Source organism: Dermacentor albipictus, chromosome 1 (assembly GCF_038994185.2).
Source record: "Dermacentor albipictus isolate Rhodes 1998 colony chromosome 1, USDA_Dalb.pri_finalv2, whole genome shotgun sequence".
Classification (NCBI taxonomy): Eukaryota; Metazoa; Arthropoda; class Arachnida; order Ixodida; family Ixodidae; genus Dermacentor; species Dermacentor albipictus.
The window spans coordinates 280797482-280818761 of record NC_091821.1 but is presented as its reverse complement, the minus strand read 5'-3'; the positions used below and the strand labels follow the sequence as shown (position 1 = coordinate 280818761).

Genomic DNA, 21280 nt, shown 5'->3' with positions numbered 1-21280 from the left:
GACGTTTTCAAGCAGTGGTGTGATAACTGGTCCCCACAGTACTGGTTGGTAGATTACAGCAAGGCAGAAATAAGTGCCATCAAGCAAGTGTTCCCAGAGAGTCAAATCTCCATCTGTGACTTCCATATACTACAAGCATGGCAAAGGTGGCTGCGCAGAAAGGAAAACAGTATATCCGATCCGGATGATGCCCTGAGACTCATGAAACGCTTAGCCAGTGCTTCAAATCAGAATGAGTTTGACAAGGCATTTGAAGTCCTTGTCGCCTCAGAGTATTGGAAAAACGAAAAATTCCGCAGTTACTTTGAAGCAGTGTGGCTGTCTGTAAAGGAGCTGTGGGTCATGTCTTACAGGCTGGAGTTTGATGTTGTCTTGACCACACATAACGGCATTGAGGCCCAAAACAGGGTGTTGAAGGCACAGTATGTGAAAAGTGCCAGTGGGAAACGGTCGTTAACATCCCTAATCAGCTGTAGTCCATGGCTACCTTCCCGACAAAGAAGTGAAATTCCATGAGGCAGCAAGGAGGCAGTCATCAGTGTACAGACAGTACAGCGAAAATATTCCTGCATACCTGCACAACCGGCCTCACGGGTTTGTTAAACATATGCTGAGACGGCTCGTTAACGCAGAGGAATACAGCCGCACAGACATGAAAGAGCTGCCCACTGAAGGCATGTTCTCGGTTCATTCCGAAAGAAGTGATTATGATGTGTACACAGTCAACTTCACCAAGCCATCGTTTACCTGCCCCGACTTTAGAAAGCACAAGTACCCATGCAAACACTTTTGTGTTGTTTTATGCGAAGCATATTACGAGGGCTCAACCCAGCTCCTCAGGCGCGGCGGTGACCATGAAATCACGTGACACCGTGACGTCACGACAGAGGAGAAGTGGCTTTGGCTCAACTCTTGCAAGACGGGCTGGGTGGGAATCGAACCAGGGTCTCCGGAGTGTGGGACGGAGACGCTACCACTGAGCCACGAGTACAACGCTTCAAAGCGGTACAAAAGCGCCTCTAGTGAATGCGGTGTTGCCTTAGAAACGCGCTGTTTCTAAGGCGTGCGTCTCTTGCTCAGGCGCACATTTCGTTGCCGCGCCGAACGCTGCTTTGCTCGACGCTCACCGCGTCCAATGCGGGACGCGTAGTCGCTGCCCTGTAGCCCATTGTCTTACACCCCTTGGCGGGTCGACGGGAACGCTGTCGCGTTCCACTCTTGAAGGCGAAGAAGTAATGCATGAGTTGTTTCTTCGTCTAGCCGAACCAAATATAGCCAAGCAACAGCAGTTCACCAGGCTAAACAGTGGTTCAACAACTAAAATAAAGGCTAGTATGCTTCGCATCCTGGGCTTAACCTTACCTAAGCCACAGCCATTTTTTTTAAGTACAGCGACAGGTGGCGCTTTTCCTCTCTTCCGCAGAGTTACCTCAGTCGACCGCAAATTACACTTGGAAGCTCTCTAGAATCAGAAACAGGTTCTGAGATTCCCCTTGTCAATGAGCCCAGCCCTTCTGAAGTGTCTTCACAGGCTCTTGGTACAGCAGTATCAGAGTCGGACATTCCCTTTGCAAATGAGCCAAGCGTTTGTCAAGTGCCTTTACGGCCTGTGGTTGCTATGGTTCCTGGGACAGCAGTCCCCTCAGTCTCGGAGTTGCGCAAACGTATAACCGAGGAACTTGAAAAGTGCAGTTCGCTCCTTTACTGCTGCCACGACGTTCAAACACTGTTGGAGGCTAGAGGCTTATTGCAAGTCACCTTCTGTAAGTTGGCTGAATCGATGCCACAGAGTTCTTGCCTTCACATTCGGAGCTCACCGACAAAGGGATGCTCGTCTCTGAAGCCTCTTCCAAAGAGAAGGCGCCTTTAGTGTGCTGTCACTCTGCCATTGATTCGTTGATTCTTCACAGGAGCTTTGGCTCGGGCTGCGAGGAAACGGTCAGGGGAAAACGTTAGAGATTGCCACTCAGTGTTTTTTTCCTGTTTTAAGGAATTGCGAACTTTACAAAACTCAATTTTTACCATGCATAACTTGAGCTTAAGCAGAGTGTTTTAAATATGTGTAAATATGTTTTAGAATGTTTGGAGCTTTTAAGATTAATATGCTATGTTTTATACTAGACTCCATTATAGTCATGTAATTGAAACATTGGCAACGGCTGTGTATATGTAGAAATACTGCCTTAATGTTTCGTGTCGGTGACTCAATTCATTCATTCTAGAAAACTATGTTTTTAGGCTTGTGCTTTCAATGTATGTGTATAAAACTGTTTGTAAAGTTGCATCCCTTCTGTACTTCCATGAAAGTAATTGCTTTTATACTTTCCCTTTAACATTTTAATGTAGCAGCTATTGTATATGAAAACATGTTATTACATTTTTGTCTGGTGGTTACTTCAAGAAAAGTTCAGTAGTGTGCTTGTAATATGCATCTACTGTGAATGAAGCACATTTGAGAGAATGCCTAATGTGCACCAAGAGTTTATTTTGAAAATGTGAAGCATGGTTACCTATACAGTAGAGCAATTTCGCCAAGAGTACTTCAACAGTTGTGACTGGAATTAGAGGCTGGGGAAACTGGCCATTTTCGAGGGCAATTATCAGAACTACCCTTTCAGGGAAATGTTTTAGGTATACATACTGATACTAGTGACTTGAGGGAGCTGTTTTATTATCCAGACTTAAAACATTTTTCAATGGCACCCTATGGGAATGGGGATATAAAAAGGGGTTGCATAAGGAACAGGAATGCACAAGAAAATAGGCAATCGTCTAAACTCAGCATTTATCTGCTAGTATTTTTCAATTAGTCTCAATATGTGCTTTAGTATCGTGGAACTCGAAACAGTCAATGTTGAGCTGTCTAGTTATTGCCCATCATGTCACGAAAACATGCGACCTGATGTATGGTGCATCAGTCGTTAGTATGGTGCGTACTACATAGCCGTTCTACGGCTATGTGGTACGCACAAAGGGGAAAAGTCTCATGAACCCTCTTTTTTGCACCTTGGAGGTTCATTCACTTTTTCTCGTACACATCCTTCGGCCAGTCAGTGGTGCTTGAATCCTGTAAATTAAATAAAGTATATTTATTTCTGGTGTTTTTACATGCATGTTACAAGACACACAGGTCAACTGTAACATCATGCGGCTTTGGTAAGTACAAACAACAGTGACATGCTTCCATAGTTCACACCAGGCATGTAGCCAGGATTTTGTTTGGCTCGCAACTACTGAATGAGGGGGGGGGGGAGAGGAGAACGCCACAGGTGGGAGAGGTGGTAAAGGACGTCCCAGCAAAACTGCAGATTTCTCGGGGGACTGGGCCACTCCAACCACTGGCTATGTGCCTGGTACACAGCCATAATGGTCTTTTCCTAAATCTATTCATTTACTAGGAACAACCTGAGGGCCCTGAAAGGGGCATTGTATAAGGGAAAATAAGTTAAAAACAGCTGTCGCGAAGTATCCTCTTTACACTGCTTGCACACAATCTCAGTTGGAAGGCTGCTGGATATCTGCATGAGAGTGAAGTGTTTGCAAGCGCATCCATGTAACATACCTGGTCTTTTTCTCCCCGAGTCTTGTTGTAGTATTCCATTCCGAACTTGCAGACTGACTGTTTCCTTCACAACTCGATATGGCACATTCCCCAGAGAGATTTGACATCCGCAGTGGATTGTGGAGAAGACGACATTGGCTGAAAATAAACGAAGACGATTTAATGACGGCGCCTAGTTTTATGCATGGCAGAGGCAATGTCGAATCTGGCTTTAGTTTTTGTTTATGGGCAGCAAATAAACCTTAAGCTCTGCATGCCTCTGGCTAGAAATTCTGGCTCTCCTCAGTCATAATAATAATATTATTATTAATTACCCAGACATTTGTGTGGTCTTAAGTAACTTGCAAGCAGCGCCAAAAAACCAACATGTTACAGTTTGGTTGGGCCTTGGGATTTTAATATAACAGGACAAAAAAGCTCGACGCTGACGATTCAGCTTCTCGTATACAGAGTTCAATATCAGGCCTATGCCTAGTAGCAGGACCACGGATGGCACTGACGGCCGTGTCACGACATGGAGTACAGCTATGGTGGCCGTTCTAGCCGCATAGTACAGCCCCACCGAAATTCGTGTCCCGTGGTGCGCATGATTGCTTTCTCAGTATAAAAAAAGCGCAAATGCATACAAAACAAACGCCCAAGCGCAGCTCTGTCTTGAATTCAAATCAAATATGTAAAGAGCACAGGGGCAGACCTTTCATTTTTTGTATTCGTGGTTACCTTGCGTGCGCGGTTGTAATCATGACTGAAAACCGAAAAATAACAGTTGTTAATTTTACGTTTATCGGAATTTCTGAAGATCAGGTCATGTCGCGGTAACCAGAACAATTCTCCACTCAAACCGAATTAAATCAGTGCTAGGGGAACTCTGAACCGGTAACCAGAACAATATATAACCCCATCTTAAAAAAGGCGAATCAAGATGAATCAATTGTCTAGTGTTGCGCACTAACCGCAACTGAAAACGAGTCGTTCTGCCAGGTTGAGTCCCTGGTTAAAATTAGTACTACGTTTTACAATGTTCAATCTACACGCAGAGCGAAACATTAAGAAGCAGTCGATACATCCTTACATTTAGACGGCTTGTTCAGGTCTCCTGATGTCTGCACAGCATACCTCTCGTTGACGGCAGCCAAGGACTTCTCAAAAAGCTTATCGTCTGACTTCAGGTAGCCATGGGAGAGAGGCTCGCTCATCGTTGCATTCCGCGCATTCACCAGCGAAACAAAACGCGCGCCGCGAATATGGTACGCGCGCCGACATTTCACTCCACTGAAGCGCCGCACACCGACCGCGCCGCCAAACAGAGGGAAAAAAAAAAGAAAATGGTGATACGTAATCGAGGCGAGGCTCCGCCCCTGCACGGATTTGTTGTGAAAACAGTCGCACTCTATGTGGACGCGTCTCGTTAGGCCTACGGGTGCCAGAAACGCCGAACGATGTCAGAAAATGGACGGGCTCTGCGCTCATAACTAACCTTTCAGGTGAGTTAAGAGAAAGCGAAAGCTCATTACAATACTTACTGATGATCAACGCGAGTGAGAGTGTAGCCATCACGAGAATTCACGCTGAAGCGGGAGCAATGGGTGCCGCCATGCTCGACGACGCGATTTCTTAGCGTCTGTAAACATTACGAATGTTATACTCGCAGAATAACGTACGTTACCATAGCGCACGTAAACCGCAGAAACCCAGTAACGTTCGGAGTATGCGCATTGAAAACGACGCTATTACTTTGCGTACGTAATGCGGTTGCGTTTGGTTGCAAACGCTAGTCTGAAACTGTCTGATGTGGCCATTCTCTGTTCATTAGGGAAATGGCAACGCAGCGCCGCGGCATATCTGTTCACCGCAGGCGCTTCACTGAGGCTGTTAAGGTAAGCCGCTTTACCAACTAAAGACGACACTCAATCCTAGTTACGGGCATACAGTTTCTCATTATAACACCTATAGGGAAATGTGGCGCCACCGTCTACGGGAGTTTCTTAAAGGGCGCTGTGCCGTCCTGGGAATGACGGTATATGTGTCTGCGAGGGTTGTCTTGCCTGGTGTTGTAAGAGGCTTCGTCGAAAACGTGGATATGGCTACACAAATAAAGCGTTCCTCAAGTAAAATCTTCATCAGATGTTTCCATTCACGCAAATTGCATCTTTGCTCGCCTACAATTCATGACGAAGGGAAGAAAAGCATGAACAGACGACGAACTGTTTCAAAGCGAGCGCGAATCTTGTCGTCTGTCCTCCAACTTTACCGGCACGGGAGCGGCTACAAGGCACCAGACGGGCGTAAAGGCGGCGATTTGTGGCATTGACACGCAAGACAGCACTGAACAAACTTTTGTACAAAATGGTACATGCCGCGCCAGTAGTAGCGGTGGCGAATTCGTTCGTACGTGTTGAAGACTCCGGCGTGGCCACACGGATCGTTGTGGAAAGCGGCACATATTTGTGACCTTAAGCTGCGGGGAATCGTCAGAAGCCACCGACGGCCTTCAGGAGTGTAATTGCGTCGGTGGAGCAGCTGGTCACCAATGGCGAAATGAACTGCTTGGCGTCGGAGGGTTCGGGATACAGGAATGGTCGATGATCCAGATATATAGTCGAAAAGAAAAGCGATCCACGGGTCACGACGTTGGGCGGTGGCAAATGAGTCCAGGCCGAGAGACGACACGGAGTGTGTGGAAGTTTTTCCGCAGGTTGAGTCTGGAGGTAAAGGTTAACGAGACAGGGTGCCTGCGTCTGAGTGTGTGCGTCCGTTTCGGTATACGACACGAATATCATACTCCTGGATGCGTAGTCCCCAGCGGGCTAGGTGGCCAGTGGGATCTTTCAAGTTGGCGAGCGAACAAAGCGCGTGGTGATCTGTGACCAATTCGAATGGGCGCTCGTACAGGTATGGTCGGAACTTGCCCTGTGCCCATACTAAGGCCACGCACTCTTTTTCGGTCATGCTGTAATTTGCCTCAGGCTCCGTCAGCTTGCGACTCGCATAGGCGACTGCGTATTCGGGGTAGCCGGGCGTTCGTTGGGTGAGGACGGCCCTCAGACCGACCCCGCTGGCATCTGTATGTACCTCAGTTGCAGCTGACTGGTCGAAGTGGCGAAGAATAGGGGAGGAGAGAAGACGACGCAGCGTAGCAAAGGCGGAGTCACATGCAGGGGACCAGGAGGAAAGAGCGGCGTCACCGCGTAGAAGCTGGGCCAATGGCGCCATGATCGATGCGAAATTCCGAACAAAGCGCCGGAATAATGAACATAGGCCCACAAACCTTCGAAGTCCTTTGATGGTCTGAGGCTTCGGAAACTCAGCGACTGCTCGAAGTTTTGTAGGATCGGGTAGAACGCCGTGCTTGGACACAACGTGGCCTAAAATGGTGAGCTCTCGCGCGGCGAAGCGGCACTTCTTGAGGTTGAGTTGGAGGCCAGCGTTCGTTAGACAGGTCAAAACATGTCTTAGGCGGAGCAGGTGAGTCGGAAAATCGGGCGAGAAAACCACGACATCGTCGAGGTAACACAGACATACAGACCACTTGAGGCCACGCAGCGTGTTGCCCATGAGTCGTCCAAAGGTGGCAGGGGCGTTACAAAGCCCGAAAGGCATCATGTTAAATTCATAGCCGTCAGGCGTAATGAATGCGGTTTTCTGGCGATCGGCCGCAGCCATCAGTACCTGCCAGTACTCTGAACGCAAGTCAAAGGACGAGAAGAATTCTGCTCTCTGAAGACTGTCGAGGGCGTCGTCGATGCGCGGCGAAGGATAGAGGTCTTTGCGTGTTACCTTATGTAACCGACGCTAGTCGATGCAAAAGCAAATAGACGAGTCCTTCTTGCGAACGAGAACGACAGGAGATGCCCAGGGACTGTGCGAAGGTTGAATAACGTCACGATGCAGCATATCTTTAGACTTGGGTGATAATGACACGACGCTCTTCGGCAGAGACGCGGTACGGTCGTTGACGTAACGGCTGATGTGAACCAGTGTCAATGTAGTGCTGCAGTTCCGACGTGCGGCCCAGGTGAGGTTGTGAAACGTCGAATGAACTTCTAAAGTGGTGCAGGAGATCAAATACGTCGGCGCGTTCGGCAGGTGTGAGGGTATCGGTGATGGCACCCGAGAACGCAACCCTGGACGTCTCCTCAAGCGCGGAAATTGAAGATGACTGGCCGGAGTCAACATCAAAAGAGTCTCCGGGGACGTCAACCAAAGGCGAATAGTCGAGGAGTTCCACGAAGCCAAGGCATTCACCAACGAGCAACGTAATAGGCACACAGAGGAGATTGTAAAGGTATATATTACTGCAGCCGCCGGCCACGTCAAGTGTCGCGAAGGGTAGTGGGAGCGATTTACGGCTTATGAAGACGTCGGACGGTGTGAAGAAGACCGTTGCATCAGTGATGGCATCGCAAGAGACGGGTACGAGGGCGAAGGAGCCAGTTGGAATATATGTGTCCTCGCGCACGGTAAGTTTCGAAGAGCGGCCACAATCTTTGTCCAAGGATGCGTCACAAGGGGAAAATTCAACTTCGGTGCGTGCGCAGTCGATCACGGCTTTGCGACGGAATAAGGAGTCCCATCCGAGGATGACGTGATGCGAGCAGGTGGGAAGAACAATTCACTCGACGATGTAAACAATGCCGCGAATAAGCACACGTACTGTGCAGGTTGCGTGCGGAGTGACGCGCTGCGTGCTTGCCGTACTAAGCGACAGTCCAGAAAGCGGCGTGGTCACCTTGCGCAGCGAACGGCACAGTTTGGCGGCTATCACAGAAGCGGCTGCGCCGGTATCCGCAAGAGCGAATGCAGGAAAACCTTCTACACAAATTTCGACCGCGTTAGCAGGACAGCCGCGAGGACTTGGACAGTTCGAATGGGGCGCACTTCTTGCCTCTTGAACTACGACGTTCAGTTTTCCTGCTCAGGTGGTGCGGGTCGCCGAGGCATTGGGGAGAGTGAGCGTCGGCGAGGGGATGGCGAGCGACGCGAAGGAAATTCTAAGCAGTCAGCACGAGCATACGGTAGGGGGGAAGAAGCGGTGTATTGGCGAACGGGCTGGCTGCCGTACTGGAAGGGCTGAGAGGCGTCGCCGAATGCTTGAGGGCAACGGCTGCAATATCGTGCGCAGTGTCCGGGAGCGCAGCAAGAATAACAGATGCGACGACTGTCAGGCGTCCTCCAAGGATTACTTCTCGATGCGATCCAAGATGCAGCATAGGCTTCCGATGGCACCGGGTGGGACTGGGTCGCGAAAGCCGCCGGGGGAGGCCTGCGTACTGCCTACGCGCACGTAAGAGGCGCGGCCACAGGCAGGACTGGCTGTGCATAGGTGAGCGCGTGGCGACAGGCTGCACTGCCAGCGCAGAGTAGAGATTCGGGGCTGCAGGTGGCTGATGGTGTGCGAAAGGGACAACTTGAGTGACCTCTTCGGAAATGAGGGTGGGGAGCTCCTGGTGGGGACTCCTGGTGGGGACTCCTGGTGGGGACTCCTGGTGGGGGCTCCTGAGTGAAGGGGACTAAGGAAAGTTGGCGGGCAACTTCCTCACGCATGAAGTCCTTGACCCGCTGAAAGAATGAGGATGGGTCGTACATCGCAGCAACTTATTGCTCTGAAATGTACAGACCTCCGTCATTTAATTCCATCGCAACGCAATAACGCGGCGTCATATTTACACTAATTTCCCGTAAAATATAGACCTCAGTAATTTCCTTCCATGGCACGGCAATAACAGACCGTCATATTTAAAGGAATTGCCCGTAAAAAATACTGGTTTCTGTAATTCCTTTTACGGCCCAATTACATGCAGTCATATTTGCTGCAATTTTACCAGCCTTTTTTTTGCAAATTCTTGTACTGTGGTATTCGATAAAAAAGAACGTGCTAAATTTATTATTATTATTTGGGTACCCCGTTGGTCTGAAATGTGTCGTTCATTACCCTTGCTGCAGAGTCTTCCTGTTTTACCAGGTACTTTACACTTTATTACTAATTATACATTTCATCTGAGGCTACAAAAAGTGAAAGCACGCTGTGAAAAGGGTGGCTAGCATTAAAATAGTAGTAACAGTTGGTGCCACCATGAATGTATGTTAGCACTTATTCGAAGTATGATATATGACGGCATCACAAAAAAAGAAGGCAGGAAGCCTGTCTAAACAAATAAAAGAAGCCAATTCATAGAAGACTAATGAACAATTGTAATTGTATAGTGTAAGGCTACAAAACACCCATAAATGCCAATATCTCTGGCAAGCTATGTTTATGTATGCATTTCGAACGATGTGTAATGTGTCGAGCAATACACAGGGACCACGTAGTATGCAAATGCCTTAGATTATTGCTTTTCTTTTTGGCAGTAATTTTACGTCTTTAAGATGCTGCAATATATAGCAGAAGAAAGATGGACAGCAAGCTTAGTATAAGCGTCCACATACTAACTGCAATGAAAGCACGAGCAAGCACCTTATTCCGGAATACTGACATGTTACGTTTCCGTCAGCAGAACTGCTGCTGACATAAACTACTATGTTAATTTCTACCTTCTCACCTACTACTAGGTGAGAAGGTAGAAAGTGATTGGTTTATGGGAGAAAACAGTTTGCTTGCAGAGTTGAAAGAACTGCACTTGAGGCTTTAGTTTCAATATTCGTAGTCCATGCTGGAGAGTATGGCAAGATGCTTGGACTGTGGGGCGCAAAATGAACACAGAGTGTGGAGCCTGAAAATTTTTGCCCAGTACGCTCTCACTAGGCCACAATTCACTTTAGTTCCGACACTCGAAGAAAGGTGCTTGAGATATAAAAAATATATCGTACCCCGAGAGAGAGAATTCATTTGAAGGAAGGCATAGAGGTCGGCTTGAGTGAGCTAGCGTGCTCTAGCCAGCTACTCGGCACAGGGGGAGTGGGGAACGTAAAGGCAGAATGATTACATAGAAAAGGGATGCAGAACTATGAAGGCAAGTTCAACATTCTCATGGTTATCAAGAACGTTGAAAAAAGACATCCGGAAGTGTGATCCGCCTTCCAGAGCAAGTGTTGATGTCGCGAACCTCATTGAAACTTAAGAAAAACGCGAGAGGCTTGTGTGTGGGTTTCTCCAGCGTGAGCAGCACAGGTGCCCAGAAAGGTGTTTAAATTACGTAAAGCGGCTGCAGTACGGCGAGGACATGCAGGGTGCCTTTATCGGCCGGAGTCTGGAGACCACAGAGAATCACGCGCATTGATTCTAATGGGTGCTTCAGCATTTTTTAACGCATTCCTTGTCATCCTTTTTGATTTCTTGTTTTCCTGTGGGGTCGTCGGCTTTACTAGCCTTAGCATCCACTGGTCGACGTAGAGGAACACCATGGCATGACGTCGTGCCCGTAGTTCTACAGGGTAGCGTTTCTATGCCACCCAGGGGCGACGGATGTTCGCCCTGTGCTCTCAGCTGAATTAGCAGTAGGCGCGGTTACCGTCCTTGGCACAGGTTATCGTGGCCCTCCGCAATACGGGTCTTCTGAAGTCACTCGCTGCTTACGCGAGCGTCTCTGCGAACCGAGTGAGCAGCCTCTCGATAGGAAAAAGTGTGTCCATTTTTGAGAGAATACGGAACCCTTCCACTTTGCTTTATGAGTGCCAGGGGGACATGTCAGTGAAGGTGCCTAACAGTCGGCGGTATTATGCTGCCAACGGCAACACTGGCACATTACCTGATTTCGGCGCGAAATCGTACCACGATGTTGGCGTCTTTGATGCGATGCTCACGCTGTAGTAGCCTTTTGTGACCCAGTGGCATTGCCGTTGATATTGTGCGACGACCTGGATTGATTCGAAGGAGTGCTCTGGAAGGGGTTATACCAAATGGAAAATAAACCTGAAGGCGGAAGTTCTTAAATTCGTAAAGTAAGCTGCAATATAGGAAAAGTTTAGCGCTTACATAGCAATCCCGAGGAAAGAGAACAGTGCGCGTGAACGCCACCAGACTTCATTGATAAAAGACAGACAGTTGATACTCTGACGAAAGCACTGACCTCTGCACTTACTCTGAGTACACTTGCGCTGAACTATTGGTTATGCTGCAGCGAGGGGCCTCGTTCACTCCCCATTGTTGCAGAGAAGTTGGAATTTCTCAGAAGCCGAACAAAATTGGAAGTTCCCTTCAAGTGCAAATTTTTTGCTAGCATATGTGCTACATCATTACTTGCACAAACACGATCATACATGGTTAACTGTAAACAGCTGTATTCGTGAACTTCGTTTCTGGGAATGCGAAAAATGTGGCAAATCAATGCAGCATAAGTCACAATTTCGCTTCATGCAGAAGTTCAAGATAATTTTGAAGAACTGCTCTTGTTATCGAACTGAAGAGCATATCGCACGAGTGCGTCTGCTTGAAAGTGGCAAGATCTCATGGTGTACGCCTGCGCGGTATGAAGGAGAAACACAAGAAATCATACACGCCTGCTCCGAGCTACCCACAGTAGTACATGAAGCGAAGAACCAGGAGGGAGCACACGTGCAGTTTAACATAACTCAAAGCAACAGAAAAGAAAAAGAAAAGGCAAAACACTAGCACTAGCCTACGCGAACAATGAACAACACAGCATGGCAGTCAGATAACGCCTCCCTCACTTCCAACGATGTACTCCAGGCACGCCTCATCAAATAACAGTTCGGCGAGCATGTGTGATACTACAAGTGCAAAGTACTGCTTTTACCTTCACTATTGACAATGTTTTATTTCAAGTAAGCGCAACTCTTAAAACACCTTTAAATTCAAAACGTACTCACCCAACTGAAGCGTCTCGAGTCAAAAAAACACCACCGCCCGTAACAGTCCGTGTAGATGGTCGATCACCGGAGCTGTTTTAGTTGCACTGATTGTTAACCATGGAAGTCAAACTTCGCAAGCAGTCTATGTTGTAAATCTTTTGTTTCACCATTCTTTCATCTCAGTTACTCAGGGGTGATCATGGTTTCGGAGTACTTTTTTTGAGGTTTCTGTGTTCAGTGATTTGCCAAGCTTTTTTTTTTTCGCATGCAAGTTTCTCCGCCCCTTTTATGCGCGCCAGTAATGAGAGCTAGGTTTAGCGTGAAATGAAAAACATCTGATTGTTTTTTATTCACTTTGTGTATAATGTATTTACTTGGTTTTGCGCTGTCTCTTCTAATGTTTGATCTTGAGTGGTCGTCTCTTCAGTGTGCACTGCTCGGTGTGCCTCCTCCGCTTGGAGTGCTTTGTCAGGAGGCGTTGAATGTTGCAATGCTTGCTCTTGGGTTGAAAGCAGATGACGGCGTCTACATTTCATAATCACAGCCTTGTGCTTCAAAATTAAATCTGGCCGTCACGTAAGACAATGAATGCCTCATACCCACTTAAACCCGACTTGCCCATTACGACGACAAAAGTGAAATTCTACGCTGGAATGACGATCGGCAACGGCGTAAGAAGACGACGACGAACGCGTTCGTGCGGTAGCGGGCGCCAGCTGTGGAAGAAGACGGCGACGCTCATCGCTGGTGATGACAGTTTTAGCGAACTCCGACGGCGCAGCGCCCGCATAAACAGCTTCGCTGTAAAAGGCACAGCCCCCCTTCCTCCAGTTAAAGTGGTGGAAAAATAGAAATCTGTTGCTGCCACCACGCCAACCACGCTCACTCTCTCACGTTTTCACCCAGGAGCAAACACTGGCGGATATTTCCTGCAGCATCTGTTACAGCGGAGGCTAGGCTTGTCTGGCCAGGCGGCGGAAAATGTGCGCATGCGCGCTGTGCTAGTCCCCACGATTGTTGTTTCACTCCCACCTTCGTGCGGAGCTTTCTTGCTGCGTTTCGCGGCGGCACCGCGCCTGACCGAGCGAATGAGTGACGGATGAATGCGGAGCGCAGCGAGTGATGAACGCCGGAATGTATACGTCACAGAACACCTATACCAATTTAGAGAAGGGAAACTGTACCTTCCACAGTGCTACGGAAATAAGCGTAGCGGTGGCGTCGTGAACTAAAGTATGGGACCACAGGTGGCGCTGTACAACAGGAAACGGGGTTTTGCAGGCTGCTTTGCCAGGTGTTCTGTGGCTTTACTGGGTTTCTGGCTGCTGAGCCTCGATCGTGCTCCCGCCAGTTTAGTTTTTGTGTGGCAAACGTAGCGCCTACATATATATGTAGGCGTTACGTTTGCCACACAGCAACCAAACTGGCGGGAGCACGATCGAGGCGCAGCAGAATGCATGTAGCGTTCAGTCATATCGAGTTAAGGCACACTCTGAACTGACTTTTAAGGGCATTCCGAGCGGTTTTTCGTTTATTACGCCGCCGTTACCCCGAGTTGTGCCGCCGCGCTCCAGCTGTTGCATTTCGTGTAGGGCGACTGACAGAATGCGGTTTCCAGGTGGCACGATGGCCTCGACTGGAATAAACGCACACGACGCCAAAGATTGAGTAAGCCTGAAAATATTTTATTTGCATTTTGCAAGTACAACAAAAAGCACACGTCTACGCATCCACACAAACGTGGTTACATAGTCAAGAACATAGCCAAGAAATGGCGCATTAATAAGGGCAGCACAAACGCACAAGAAAGAAGACCAAAGCTACAAAACGTACGGTCAGCTGCTAAGTATAATAATTTCCCTGTCACCGCGTGTCACTTTTATACAGCATCTTTACAGCACTACCAGGCCGGGTAGTTTGGCGGAAAGAACGCAACAGCTTACGGCCGTCAGCTGCCTCTTCCTTACGGGTGTCATAATTATCCTAATCTCCGTATCAACGTCGTGCAAGTCCGCATACAGTTTGGTATCTGAACCATATGTGCCAGCTTAATACATGTGTAGTGAAATTATGATAACCACTGCGTCTTATCAAACGTATTGGTTTTGCAAATGCGCATTACAGCTGACGGAACGACATATTGTAAGCGAAGCACAAGAGAACAAGGACAAAAGGAGAATAGAACACTTGAAGAAGAAATGAATAATTAGTAGGCGTACAGCAAAAAAGCGATGACGGAGAAGACACAATGATGCATCGGGTGTTCTGTGACATCGGTTTGCGTACTTACGGTGTTATGGAGATCAACAGCATAAAAACGTACCTTCAAGCGTACTCCCTCAACCTCCGCCGCATTCATTATGATAATCAACGCCTAAACAAAATGAGGCACTATTTCTTGCCAAGAGTAGACCTCTTTACAGCAAGTCTATGTAATGCCTCGCAGACGAAACCAGCATGCTTTCGAAAATGTTTTACCGCCGTAGTATTCGAATGCCAACAGCCAGGAAACACATCAATACCAATAGGCTGTGGGCTGTCGGTGGTTAATCAAGCACAAAAACCTCGACGCTATGACTAAAAAGCAGCTTCAACAATCAAATTAAAAAAAATCAACTGCCTATTTGCCTGAGGTAAAAAAGCATCCTTAGATACCTCGATTGTGCATGTCAATGGTTTTTGTAAAGTAAAAAATTCAGCATGTTCAGCGCTCCTAGCAGAGAAAGCACAAAGTAAAGTATTCGACCAAATTACAGTAGCTCCACTTGCGCGCTTACGCTGAAACGCGCCTCGATTGATTTTTCGCCCTCTGTGGCCATTTGTTGAACTTGAGAGTGTGCAGGGCCTGTGTACGTTAGTTAAAGGATGAGTTGTGACCATAAGCGCTAACAAATTGCAATCTGTTAAGAAGGAAGGGTTCGATCCACTTAAAAAGGTTTGGGTCAAAAATTCAGCTTGTGAAGTAGCAGCTGATGACACACTTTGTCTAATGCCTTGGTGAAGTCCAGGAATATGCAGTCCGCGTTGGATGATTCATGAAGAATATGGTGCCGGTTATGAGTGAATGACGAGAGCTGAGTTTCACATGAGTATATTTTACGAAAGTCATGTTGTGCAGATGTGAAAAATTCATGTGCTAGCATGTGCTAGTGAGCGAAATGGGGTGGTAATCAAAGGGTGGAGTTTTAGTGCCAGACTTATGGAGTGGAACCACCTTTTCAATTTTCCAGTGTGTAGGAAGACTAGATGTGTCAAGAGATTGCAGGAAAATTTTCGTTAATAAAATACAACTATAGACCCACTCTTCAAAGCACATAAAGACTCGTAACTAGGAGGCGCACTGTTACGTGATGAATCAGTTAGTTTAGCAACACCTCATACATCAACAATGATAAGATACATAAAAGGAAAATCAACATGGTACCGACCTGGTAGCTGTACCTTTGAAACAGGGCAGACGTTTTTAACAAATGTGTCGCTTAATGTTGTAGCACACAGGTAGTAAGCAATGCTGTCGCCATTATGGCTGTCAAGCGCAATAAATCAATCGCGTACTGCATTTATGACACGCAAACGTTTTCTCACATTGTCCTTCAGCAGAGATGGCAGAGTTGTTGACATGATGATAGTCTTAGCGGATTTGACCGCTTGTACATAAGCCTCAGAGGCTAACTGATAGGCGGCCCACCTGGTAGTAATCTGCGAGAATTTAGCTAAACGATCAAATGTTTGTTCCAGTTCGATAAGCGCTTAAGACTAAGATTATACCAAGGGGCACGTGGGTTAGTCGCAATGCTCCGCTTAGGGATGTATTTATCTGTCAGTCGGTGCACTTTGTTTTTAAAGAGAGCCCAGTTAGCTTCAATTGACCGGTTAACAAAACCTGTTAAGAAGCAGTCGAGAAACGTGGCTAGATCGCTATTAATGGCCAGAAAGTTAGCTCGGTTGTAGTCTAGCATAATTTTGCTTACCTTCTGAGCTTTAGGATGCGGTGTGTGTAGGGAAAAATTAAATAGAACGTGTTCACTGATTCCTGGTAAATGAACAGTGTCAGATACGCAGTCTGGATTAGTTGTGAATAATAAATCACGGATGTTTGCACCGTTAAGGTATACTCTGGTTGCATCTGTTACTAGCTGAGTTATAATTAAGAACAGATGTCCAAAATTTCCTGAGCCTGGACAGAGGGCGTCTACAGATGCAGCGGTTGAGAGACCCATATAATACTCGTAAATTTAAATTCTCCTATAAAAAAAGCAATGATGGGAAAGGCATGTGGATAAGATTAGTTGCGTCATGCAATTCATTAACAAACGAGGATGGGTGAGTGGGAGAGTGATAACACACTCCTAGGATTATTTTAATATGACGGTGTGTAAGTGGCACAGAAGTAATTCTTAGGTCACTTTGAATAGTAATACTTGAAGACGGAACTTGTTACTGATTGCAAGTAATACGCCACCGCCGCTGTGCGGTCACATCGATAAACAGAAAAAATGTGGGCATCATGAGAAATCTCGGAATCGTGAACATGCGCCGAAAGCCATGTTTCTGTTACAGCAATGACGTGAGCTGAGTAGGCATCAATGGCCGAAGACAGCGAAGCAGGCTTGTTAAGCAGACTTCTAACATTCGCGCATAGGATTGACACGCGGTGATTGTCCATCACCCCTCGTGCGTCCCTAAGTTGAGGTGGTCACCAGCACTATTGCTGCTGCTGCGGGTTAGATCGCCGACGTTATCGACAGATGCGTCATATATGCAGCATTTGTCGTTTCAGAACAATTTGTTGTGGCCAAGCGTCTGGCTTTGTTTTCCTGGCTGGTTATTTCCGAATTCTAAATGTTTATTTCGGGCAACACGGGTACCACTTGAGAAGTCTTCGCTAATAGTAATCTTTCTTGACTTGAACTGATCACGCAGTGAGGAAATTGGTTCTCTCGTTTTGAAACTGCTAAAATTGGCAATGATGGGTCGGCACTTGTTTCCGGAAAAAAACATCCAAGCGGCGTGCACGCCCTATGGAATCAGTAAAAAAAAAATTAATGGCTTCTGTTATGGTTGAAAACTAGTGGGATTCTGCTTGTTGCCAAGACTCTTTTCCATCCGTGATACTGCGAAAGATTAAGTTATTGCGCCGAGACCTGTTCTCTATTTCATCCAGACGCGATTGTATCAGATTACTACGAGCAGTTTGTTTTTCCATTAATACTTTCGCATTAGAGAAATGCTCAGAAAATTGGTCCATTGTGTCGCATTTTTCTTCAAGTCCGTTATGTCTTTTATGTATGTTACTTATTTTGAATTCAATGCCTTTTTTGCCCATTCTTGATAGCGTTAATGTCAGTAGCTAATTCTGTCTGACATGTTGAACTTTGAAAAGTACGAGAATGCACGTCTTTGAGCAACTCGAACGTAATTTTCGTTTCACCAGCGGGATTATCAGGTAGTGTAACATTCGATTTCCCATGCTACTGGTAAGCGTATCGGAGGTCCCGGATTCTCTTCACCATCCCCTGACCGTAGTAACAACACAGCAGCAGAGAAGCATTCGCACACGGTGTCGCAAAAAACCCGTGGGCCCGGGAACAGTAACAAAAAAACGATTTTCGCCTCTTTTAGTGTATAGTCAAAAGGGCGTATATATCTGTTTCTTAAATTTATTGTACCCTCAAGACCGAAGTATTGCTGAGGGCAGTGAGTGAAAAAACATAAGTAAGCAGAAAAGGTGTTTAGTTATTACAGCAAAATTGATTGGTTAATTGCATGCGCGAGTAGTGATGTTTGATAAGGCCGAACGAAACTTTCAGTTGTCCTTAATTGTGACAACTGCGCCGGGAAGGTGGTTCCATTCCTGAGAGGTCCTAGGAATAAATTATTCGTGACAGGTTCTGGTGCGGCATTTAATTATTCCGACCTTATGGCTATGATCAATGCGAGAGGAAATGTAGGTAGGAGATGATATAAGATTATCGCACAGGTAGGAATTGGGGAAATATAGTTTATGCAATAAAGCAAGGCGAAAGCATTTACGTCGGGCTGAGAGAGGAGCAAGTAGCAAAGAGTTTTTCATGGCAGTTACGCTTGATGTGCGGTTGTAATTGCTAAAAATGAAGCGCGCGGCATCGTTTCGGATTAGTTCCAGTGATTGAATAAGGGTTTCAAGGTGCGGGTCCCAGATGGATCAGGGGTACTCCATGTTACTCCTAATAAGCGTTTTCTATAAGATTCGTTTTAATGATGCAGATTACGAAAAATGATTTGATTCAGTAGAGATACCAACAGTCATTGAGGCAATGCGTAATCAAGGAGTACAGGCCGCTTACGTAAATACCCTGGAAACTATCTACAGAGATGCCATAGACACCTTAATTCTACACAAGAAAAGTAAGAAGATACCTATAAAGAAAGAGGTCAGACAAGGAGACACAATCTCCTCAATGATATTCACTGCGTGCTTGGAAGAAGTATTCAAGCTATTAAACAGGGAAGGCTTAGGATTAAGGATCGGCCGCGAATACCTGACCAATCTTCGGTTTGCCGATGACATTGTTCTATTCAGCAACACCGCAGACGGCTTACAACAAATGATTGACGGCCTTAACAGGGAGAATGTAAGAGTGGGGTGGAAGATTAATATGCAGAAGACAAAGATAATGATGAATAGCCGGGCAAAGGAACAAGATTTCAGGATCTCCCGTCAGCCTCTAGAGTCTGGGAAGGAGTACGTTTACCTAGGTGAACTAATCACAGGGAACCCTGACCATGAGAAGGAAATTCATAGATGGATAAAAAATGGGTTGAAACGCATACGGCAGACATCGTGAGCTGCTGAGTGGAAGCTTACCGTTATCATTGAAAAGGAAGGTATACAATCAGTGTATTTTACTGGTGCTGACATATGGGGGAGACTTGGAGACTGACAAAGAAGCTTGGGAACAAGTTAAGGACCGCGCAAAGAGCGATGGAACGAAGAACGCTAGGCATAACCTTAAGAGACAGAAAGAGAGCGGTTTAGATCAGAGAGAAAACGGTTATAGACGATATTCTAACTAACATTGAGAGAAAAAAAATGACGCTGGGCAGGTCATGTAATACGCAAATTAGATAACCTTTGGGCCATTAGGGTGACATAATGGGTACCAAGAGAAGGGAAGCGTAGTAGAGCACGGCAGAAGACTAGGTGGTGCGACGAAATAAGGAAACTTGCGGCTTCTAGTTGGAATCAGTTGGCGAATGACAGAGGTAATTGGAGATCGCAGGGAGAGGCCTTCGTCCTGCAGTGGACATAAAATAAGCTGATGATGATTAGGAGGAGGCGGAGGAGGAGGAGCAGAAGAAGAATTTCGGTGAAGATAACCTAGCATGTGGTTAGTATTGTTAATTACCTTATCGAGGTGCAACGATCAGGAAAGTGACGGGGTTATGTGAACGCCTAGGTATTTATAGGAGGTTACGACCTCTAGGGGAATATTATTAAGGTAATAGTTCGGCGGAGGAATATTGCTGTGATTTACAGGCATATATTTACATTCATTTACGTTAAGTTGCATTAATCATACGTCTTACCGGTTAGAGATAGCGTTAATATCGTCTTTGAATTGAACTGAATATTTCTTTATTTCCAACAGATTGGGGGAGGCAGGGAAGAAAAGCTGCAAATGCAGCTTGAAAAAACACCCTGCCCCCCATGATCACAAGACATATATATACAAGTCATATATATATATATATATATATATATATATATATATATATATATATATATATATGTATATATACTCCTGAAATAGCTGACCGTATAAACATGAAGTCCTGCTGATTAAGTCGTGAAAATTCTGATGGGGTCAGAATTTGTTATCAAATTTGTCTGATATTTCCTGGAGGATAACACAGTCATCTGCGAAATGGTGAATATTAGAAAAGATGTCATTGAGTAAATTGTTAATGTGAATTAAGAAAAGTAGAGGGCCTATAACTGATCGTTGGGGCACACCAGGGTCTACGGGATTAAGTGGGGACATATGATTATTTGACACGACATACTGTGACCGAATGAGGACAAAATGCTGAAGCCATGCAAACATGTTAGGATCAAGATTAAGTTTACTAAGTTTAAATAGAGGAATGTCATGACACACTTTGTCGAAGGTCTTGCCGAAATCAAAGAAAACAAAGTCTGTGAATGAACCTTCGTCGACAATAACATGAAGGCTGTGAGTAAAAGAAAGAAGTTGAGTTTTACAAGAAAGGTTTTTTCGGAAACACTGTTGTGCATTTGTGAAAAATAAATGATTGTACAAGTGCTTTGCTAACTGCGTGTACAAAATATGTTCAAGAACCTTGCAAGGAATGCTGCTGAGGGAAATGGGGCGGTAGTTGAGCTACTGGACTTGTGAAATGGAACCACCTTCCCGACTTTCCAATCTGCAGGTAGCTGATGGGTATCTAAAGATCGCTGAAGAAATTTTGAAAGTAGAACAGATGAATAAAAAAACAGTATTTTTCAGAAATTTCGCGTTAACAAATTCAGCACCAGGACTTGATGACAACTTCAGATCTTTAATTACATTGTCGACCCCGAGAGGCTGCAAGGAGGTTGCGAGAGGTTGAAAGGGTTGCATGGAGCGTGGTAGCAAACAATGATCATCATCTTACGGCAACCGATATCAACGCAAGCGCACACACCTTACAGGTTACAATGAATGTGGACTGGATGGCATTGCGGGGACTTTGAAATAGCGAGCAGTCTGCCTTTGCGACCAGTGTGGTCGCAACGGAAGATGCGAAATTGAGACAAGTCAAAGATTTCACAATCTTGGACATGATGTTGCAGTCACGTTTCCGTTGATGCAATAATACCAGCATCACAGCTACCGATGAGCATTTCAAGTTCCTCGCGTTTGCGAAACACAGTTTTAGCGTTTGCTACAAGCACAGAGGCTTGTGGTGTTAAAGATACGCCAT

General features: G+C 46.2%; 1 protein-coding gene and 1 long non-coding RNA gene across 3 annotated transcripts in view; one reads left to right on the top strand and one right to left on the bottom strand.

Moving 5' to 3' along the window:
- Positions 1–21280, top strand: part of LOC139054403 (prolactin-releasing peptide receptor) — a 167965-nt gene that overhangs the window by 30025 nt on the left and 116660 nt on the right. The window lies entirely within an intron of this gene.
- LOC139057072 (uncharacterized) lies at positions 2971–4824 on the bottom strand. The gene is made up of 3 exons (XR_011512561.1): positions 4635–4824; positions 3563–3700; positions 2971–3067 (listed from the first exon to the last, which is right to left on the bottom strand). It is a non-coding gene; the product is annotated as an uncharacterized lncRNA (long non-coding RNA).